Genomic DNA, 8,238 nt, shown 5'->3' with positions numbered 1-8,238 from the left:
TTTGGATATACTAAAAAAAAGAATGAAAATATCCGGAAAATCATAACTCATAACAATTAAATGAAATCAAAGACAGTTTTTGGCAAAACTAAAATACTTATATTTATTATTACTAACTAATTTAAATGTCATCGTAAATTATATACAATATTGTTAATTAAGCGAGCAGTATTGAACCAAGTTTACAAAAATACTCAGATATAATGTTAAGGTTTAATAATATTATATATTACTGTGTAAAAATTTAGTATAAAATTCTTACAGTAAAATTTATATTTTTCAATAACTAATTTTTAAATAACAATAAAATTATTGTCATACATTTAAATATCCTGTGATTTAAAAATACCAACTCCAATTACTAATGTATAATAAAAATAAATGTTATGTGACTTGCAAATAAACTTTATTTTTAATTACAATAAAAAAGGTCAGAAAGTGGGTAACAACAATTTTCTGTACTGTAAGTATTGTGTTAGTCACTATAATAGATGTATTAAATTTGAATCAAATGATATAAAATATTTGTATATGAAAAACGGTTCAGAACAGACAGTCCATTTTATATTAAAATTTCAAAAATCATTCTCTGTTTAAAATTAATATCTAATTTCGTCCGAATTCGAACTTAATATATTTATATATCTAACTATTAAAAAATAAAATGTTTATAAATTATTTTTTATTTTTTTTTTATTACAGTAACAACTACTTACGATACGTTTAATTTTATATATAGTAATCAAATTTTTTATTAGATAAAAATTGTTATTAGCATTTATAAAACAAAACAAAAAAAAAAATTAAAAATTAAAAATTTCTACGAATAACTTAAAAAGTCAATATTTTTTGAAAATGTTATCATAAAACATATAAAATGATAAAATGAATAGTTGATGAAAATCCCAAGTATCTACGGACGGATAAAATAATAATAATAATTTTATATAGCATATAAGTTTATCAAGAAGAACATTTTTACTTTTCATCATTTCGCCTAACCCGTTGTTATTATAGACCAGGGCAATGACACAAATGCTATGTGACCACAAAATTATCATTTAATCATTGTTATTTAACCCTGCCATCATGGTGAATGTAGAGAAAGTCCTCGTAGGAGACAACTCCGTTACAAATGTGTAGTGTGTGATGGCCGTACATGGACATTTTAGTTTTGTGTTATAGTTTTTTGTATTGTTTACCTTTTAATTTGGAGTAGTAACAATAGATAACTATTTGTTTGAATCCAATCTAAAAATAATTATCTAACTACCTACCTACCTCCTAATCTATTAAAAAGGGACACACTGGTATTTTAAGCATAAAATAACTACGTAGACATGTTGAAACATCATTCTTATATGTACAACGAACCTGGATGTTTGAACGATGTTCTGAATTATTGACAAATTCAACGGATTCATTTCTAACAATTGACATGTCAACGGTAAAATAAATCCCCGATAACTAAAACTAAAATTAAAATGGTATTAAAGATAATGCGCGTGTGTGTGTGAGGTTTAGCACTCCTCAAGGTGAGGTATGTCGACGAACTCTATCCTATAGTCGTATTTGGATACCATATGCACCTCTGCTAATATAGTAAACAAGTTATTGTGCACAGTAACTGGTGTCTGGTACAGAGAAGCCCACAGCACCGATAAATAAAATAGTAATAATATGTAGGTGTTTGTATTGTATAGGTTGAGCTAAATTTTTACTTTGTAGCTATCCGTCTTATAAATTGGACTTAATAATCCTGGGGATAATTATAATGATTTTCGATTATGTACGCATTTTTTTTTTTTTTTTCATTATTAGCTAATTACCAGTAATTATATTGGTATAACGCACATTCAATAACACACTGTTTCTTGTGAAAAAACAATTTAAGTTTATACAATAAAATCTTTATAGTATGATTTATACATGTACGCTATTTCAATTAATTTTAAGAAACATTATTCTCGATGAATAAAATTTGATCTTTTAGAAAGGTTATTTTAGATTATAATCTAATATTTAATACTAATGAATTATTATTACTTATACAGTTATTTATACAAAAATGTATTATTTATCTCGTGTAATGACAACTAAGAAAAAAGGTCCATTCGTAATGTCTCCGTTAAAAAAAAATGAGAATTTATTAAACATTTAACTGTGTATAAATCTACTTAATTAATTATCAGTGTACTATTTAGAACGTAAAGTTAATGAATAAAAATTCAAACGAAATGGCAATTAAAATGTTTTAGTTACAACATTAGTATTCGTGACATATATTTTTTGACTTCTTAATGAAGTTTATAACATGACCTTTGGTCATCGATAGGTGCAATTTTTTATATTACTTAGTCCTAGTACCTACCCTAATCAATTTTTAACTTTAAAATTTTGAATTGCTTAAATCCGTTGGACATAACACGTCATATTTTTAAAAGGTAAAAATTGTAAAACAAAATGGTTATAATGAATTTTCTTGGAAAAAAAAAACAACCAAAATAATGAGAATTGGCTAAACACAATTATCGAGTACAATGAAAACACTTAAATTTCGTGTGTCTTGTATTTTACTGTTTAGAATAGGAGAAACAAGTTGTTCCCGAACTCTTAGGGTCGGTATAATAGGTAGGTATTCTGTTTTGAATACAACCATAGTACTAAATAGCATAGCGCACGACCTAACCTACGTCATATGACCCTTGCAGAAGCTCTAATTATTATATTATTAATACATAATATTCAATTGTAAACAATGACTGATTTTGTATCATTATTATAACATTATGCTAATATACTACTGCATGCAAATGTCAAACCCTTATCATATAAAATTCGTATTGGATAGAAAGGAAATAGCAGTTAGACAGAGTAATAGTAACGGGGTTCAAAGACATTATAATAGTGTTATAATATTTGCGACAATCAAATACAAACCGTAGATAAAATATTATTGTCAAATAAGGTAACAATAATAATACATTTACAATAGTTATAACATTATATTAAATATCAATGTTTAATCCTCCGGTATAATTAGTTCCGTATCACGAAACAAATTGGATACAATTACTTTGTGACGGATCTCACTATTTGACTAATGATTAATATTAATCAAACGGTTTCAAACAACGCCAGCGCTGAAACGATGACGATCGCACTAACACGGCGCGTCAGATATGCTAACATATGTACGTTATATTGCGCATTAATATTGCCAACGCCTTAAAAATGTAAGATCGTGAACCTAGATATATATTTTTTTTTATTTCATCTATCCAAGGCAGTGTAAATGCAAGTTATAATAATATTCAAGATTAGGATAAACAATAAATTCACCATGATTAACCACTATTAAACAGTGAGGTACCTAGTTGATATTATTTCAATAAATTACTTTGATTTTGATTTTTAATTATCTACAAGATAATTCTAATTCCTATTAATTTAACCCAAAATATAGCATGGTCATCCCATTAAAACATCTGTCATAATGAAACAATTATATACATCTGAATTAATGTATAATAAAACGCTTATTTGTTTTTATATAAGATAAAAGCAACAGATACTCTTCACTAGGGAGAAATGAGGTACAAAAAAATAAATATAATTATGGATTTGAATTAATATAAGATTGCAAACCGAGTGAATGTACAAAAGAACATTAATTGGACAGTCAGTTAATGAAGCAATCAATATTACTTTGTGTGATATGGGTACATTATAATTTATTATTGGCGATATTATATTCATTCAATGTAGATACGAATGCCGATTTATAAAACGCAGTTCCATTGTAGTAGCATAGAGAAAACTCCATCGATTAAAATATATATAATATGCGTAGTTTATCGTTTATGCAATATCGTATGTTATATATAACAGGTGCTTATCCATCGTCATATAGTCGGTGTAGGCTTCCTGCATATACAAGGCTCATGATACTTAATATTATCACCTAAAATATTATCGTGTATGTACATGGTAGATTATAACGATGGAACAAAATGTTTCAAGCGGATACTAAAAATATATTATACAGTATCAAAATGTTCATTTATGATACGTTTATAAATGTATTGCAAAAAAAAGCGGGTAAGTGGATGTCGCTCTGCTATACATTAGGGGGTGGGGTGGATCTCTGACTAGGGTAGGTTAAATTTGAATGCAATGATAGGTATAATTGTATACGAAAAACGATTCTGAACGGAGATGATTTGTCAGTCTAGGATAATATATTATATTTAAATATTGTCATATATTCTATTTTGAAACAAATATTTTATTTTCAATTAGGACACATTTTGCATAAGGCATGGTTAATCAATTTTCCCAAAAATATTGCATGTAGTTATCATAATTCATAATAACTTATATTATTATAGACATACATAGGTATACCTGGTTTGAGGATAAATCGTTATCGTTATGCTATTTCGTAAAAATTTAAAATTCAAACGCACTTAAAATTTTTCCTATAATGATGCGTCGAGTTTTCTCTATAGCTGCTTGAAGGAAAATTTATGGAAAACTTAGTGTTATATTTTTAATCCTTAGTTATAAACACCAAAAATTTTATGATTTTTCAACTTCAAAATAATTTGCAAATATTCATGGTTTTGACGAATTTTTGTCAATATTTGAGCTTCAAATGCTAATAAAAAAAATTGTGCCTATGTATTCCTATAATTTTTTAATTACTATTAGAATACCTTATGAGGAACTTTGTATCAAATTTTCACGTATTTTTATAGGGCCAAAAAAATTTTGTCGACACTTCAAAAAAAAATTTTCAGAAAAATTGAAAATTTCAGTTGTCTATAAATATCTCAAAAAAAATCAAAATATTTTTAAAATTAAATAATGTACATAAAATGCTAATCTAAATAACGGTAAAATTTTCAAGTATCTACGGCTTATACTTTTTGAATAATAACAAATGTTTAAAATCGTCTCGTTACGCTACTTCGTAAAAATTTAAAATTCGAACGCACTTAAAATTTTTCCAATAATGATGCTTCGAGTTTTCTCTGTAGCTTCTTGCAGCAAAACTTATGGAAAACTTAGTGTTGTATTTTTAATCTTTGGTAATTATCGCGTTTTCGACAGATTTCGTAAAAATTTGAACTTTAAACGCTTATAAAAAAAAATTGTGTCTAACGATTTTTAATTTTTTTTAGCTACAATAAGAACAACTCATAAGGAACCTTGTATTAAATTTTCAAGTGTTTTGGTCATCCAACATCTTTTTACCGACACATCAAAAAAAAATTTTTCATAAAAATCGAAAATTTTTGAAAATTAAACTGTAAATAGATAACACTAACATAAACATTTGGTGAAAACTTCAAGTATTTACAGTGATTAGTTTTTGAATTACAACCATATAAATAAAATCGATTTGGTTGAAAACTGGTTTTGCGTAAAAATTCCTGTTTTTCTGTCATTTATTTTTTTTAAACTGTTTAAAAATTTTTACTTTTGACCTCTATAATGCACCAAAGATATTCACTTTTACATCGGAAACCACCGCCAAAGTTTGAAATTGAAGCATTATTTCGACTAGTTATGCTGTACACAGACACAAAAAAAAACACACATCATTGTAAAATCAATACATTCATCACTTCGTTCAGAATCTAAATTAAGTCAAAGAACCATAAAAGCTCATAACTGTCTATTGGATAATACCATAGTATTTTCTTGACCTCATTGCAATATTATAGAAAAAATATGCAAGCTTGAATTAGTACCTATATTAATTATATTATTTTTATCATACAAGCCATCAAAGTAAGGACACATTAAAACTGTTGAAAAATTTAAATTATGAAGAAAAATTCCACTCATTATACTAGTGGATATTTATTATAACTAATGTATTATGTACAATTTTAATATCCATTTAATATGAAGAATCCACGACCCGGTGATTTTGGTATAAATAATAAATTCCGATCACCGATTGTTTATTTTAACTAAATTGATTATAGCAAAACGTATATTTATTATTCAACTACTTATAATTTTGTTTGTAGGTATTTAGGTATATCAGGTACTTGTAAGCGAAGTGATTAACTGTTTATTATAGTTTTTTATCTATACATATTATAAAATCCAACCACTCAAACCTCTAACCTCTCACTCACTGATCTCTGTAACACCTGTAACTCAAAAACTAGTAAGAACAACTCATAAGGAACCTTGCATTAAATTTTCAAGTTTTTTGATCATCTTAAATTTTTTTACCGACACTTCAAAAAAAAAATTCTCATAAAAATCGAAAATTTCAGTGGTCTAAAAATATCTCAAACATTTGTCAAAATTAAACTGTATATAGATTACACTAACATAAACATTTGGTGAAAATTTCAAGTATTTACAGTGATTAGTTTTTGAATTAAAACCATATAAAAAAATCGATTTGGTCAAAAATTGGTTTTGCGTAAATATTCCCGTTTTTTTGACATTTTTTTTTTTTTTTGTTTTTCTCGATTTTTTTGAAAACTGTTTGAAAATGTTTTCTTTTGACCTCTATAATGCACCAAGGATATTCACTTTTACTTCGGAAACCACCCCCAAAGTTTGGAATTGAAGTATTATTTCGACTAGTTATGCTGTACACAGACACAAAAACAAACATAAAAAAAAAAAATACACATCATTGTAAAATCAATACATTCATCACTTCGTTCAGAATCTAAAAAAAAAAATGGTAAAATCCTATACTAGTGAGTTAAAGCACCTAATCTACCATTATTATAATTTGACGCGTCTGTTTGTAAAACAAGAAACGAAGACTAGAAATGACGGATAAACCAAGAACTTTTTAATGCCAGTGTGGTGGTTATAATAAAATAATAATTTGTTATAGATCAAACCAGAATAACAATTTTAATCCAATATATAATGGATAAGTTTCCAATGGTAGACGTGTTCTAGAAACTAATCATGGTTTACAATTAATGTACAGTCCCGTGTAATATAATGAAGAATTTAATATCAGATGGGTAATGGAAATTTCGAAAAATAAAAAAAATCTTTTTATACCTATATTATTTTAGGATTTGAATTCTTAACAAAATAATTTGTTGAGACTTTTAATTGTCTCGTCGATTTCAAATTCATTACTTAACAATATTTTGTGTAAAATTTAAACATTTACACATTGAAACGTTTAAGTTTGCGTTTGACACTGACATAGACAACATTATAATAACATACAAACTACGTATTAGCAAAGTAAATATTTTCAATATTCTGGGTTTATATTTAATTAAAATCGTACTCATATTGTAAATACTAAACATTAATATATTTATTAGATGTCAAGCCATCTTTTGAAATGTTTATACAACACATTTAATGTAGAGGTTTATATATAATGATAACGCTGTTGTATCATTCATAATATATAAGAAATATTACAAATATAACCATTAACTAGGTTAAGTACAGTGTATAACACAAAATTATTATGTTTTATCTACAGGTTATAGTTATTTTTAAACTTTAAGTTCTTACCATTTTTTATTTTAATCTTCAGAAATAGTACAACACTTCATTGTTATACTCGTCAATATACATGATATACAACGATTACTTACCTAATGAGTTTTCCAGTTTATGTGTTATATATATATCGGTTCCACGTCGATTTTTATGGCCAATTTCTAAATAAAAATACCACAGAGGTTCTAAATGTTCTAATACACTTTTACTAAATATCTCTAGAACATGACCATTCACTCAAAATGAAGTGGTTTTTCTTTTTAGACATTTATTATATATGCTAAATCCAAACAGCTGCTAACCGAAAACTCAAGCAATTGTTCTTTACGAATTCGATTGGTATTGTAATAAACAGTGTGGATTCCATCGTCAATTTATATAACGTAACATTATATTATTCACTTTATGTTGAAATAATATTATACTGTTCACTTTTTACTGTTTAGTTATCGTTTTATCTTTGATTCAAAAAATAAAAATCAGGTTTTAGAGTTTATCTTACTTAGGCACGCTTGTAAAATTCGTTATACCCTATCATATATATATATATATATATATACAGAGTAATTCTTTTAAGTGGGTACACTAATCATCTCGAAAAGTATTTACTTTTTTCAAAATATTTTTTTACTTGGTTTCAAGTTGTTAAAAAACCAAAGTTTTTATTAAAAAGTTATATTTTTAAATATTTTTTATCCTTATAATTTTTTAAGTTTTTTA

This window comes from Diuraphis noxia, unplaced genomic scaffold (assembly GCF_037042655.1).
Source record: "Diuraphis noxia isolate RWA-SAM2 unplaced genomic scaffold, SU_Dnox_SAM2 contig0004, whole genome shotgun sequence".
Lineage (NCBI taxonomy): Eukaryota > Metazoa > Arthropoda > Insecta > Hemiptera > Aphididae > Diuraphis > Diuraphis noxia.
The sequence above is the reverse complement of the archived record's forward strand: the minus strand, read 5'-3'. Positions refer to the sequence as shown.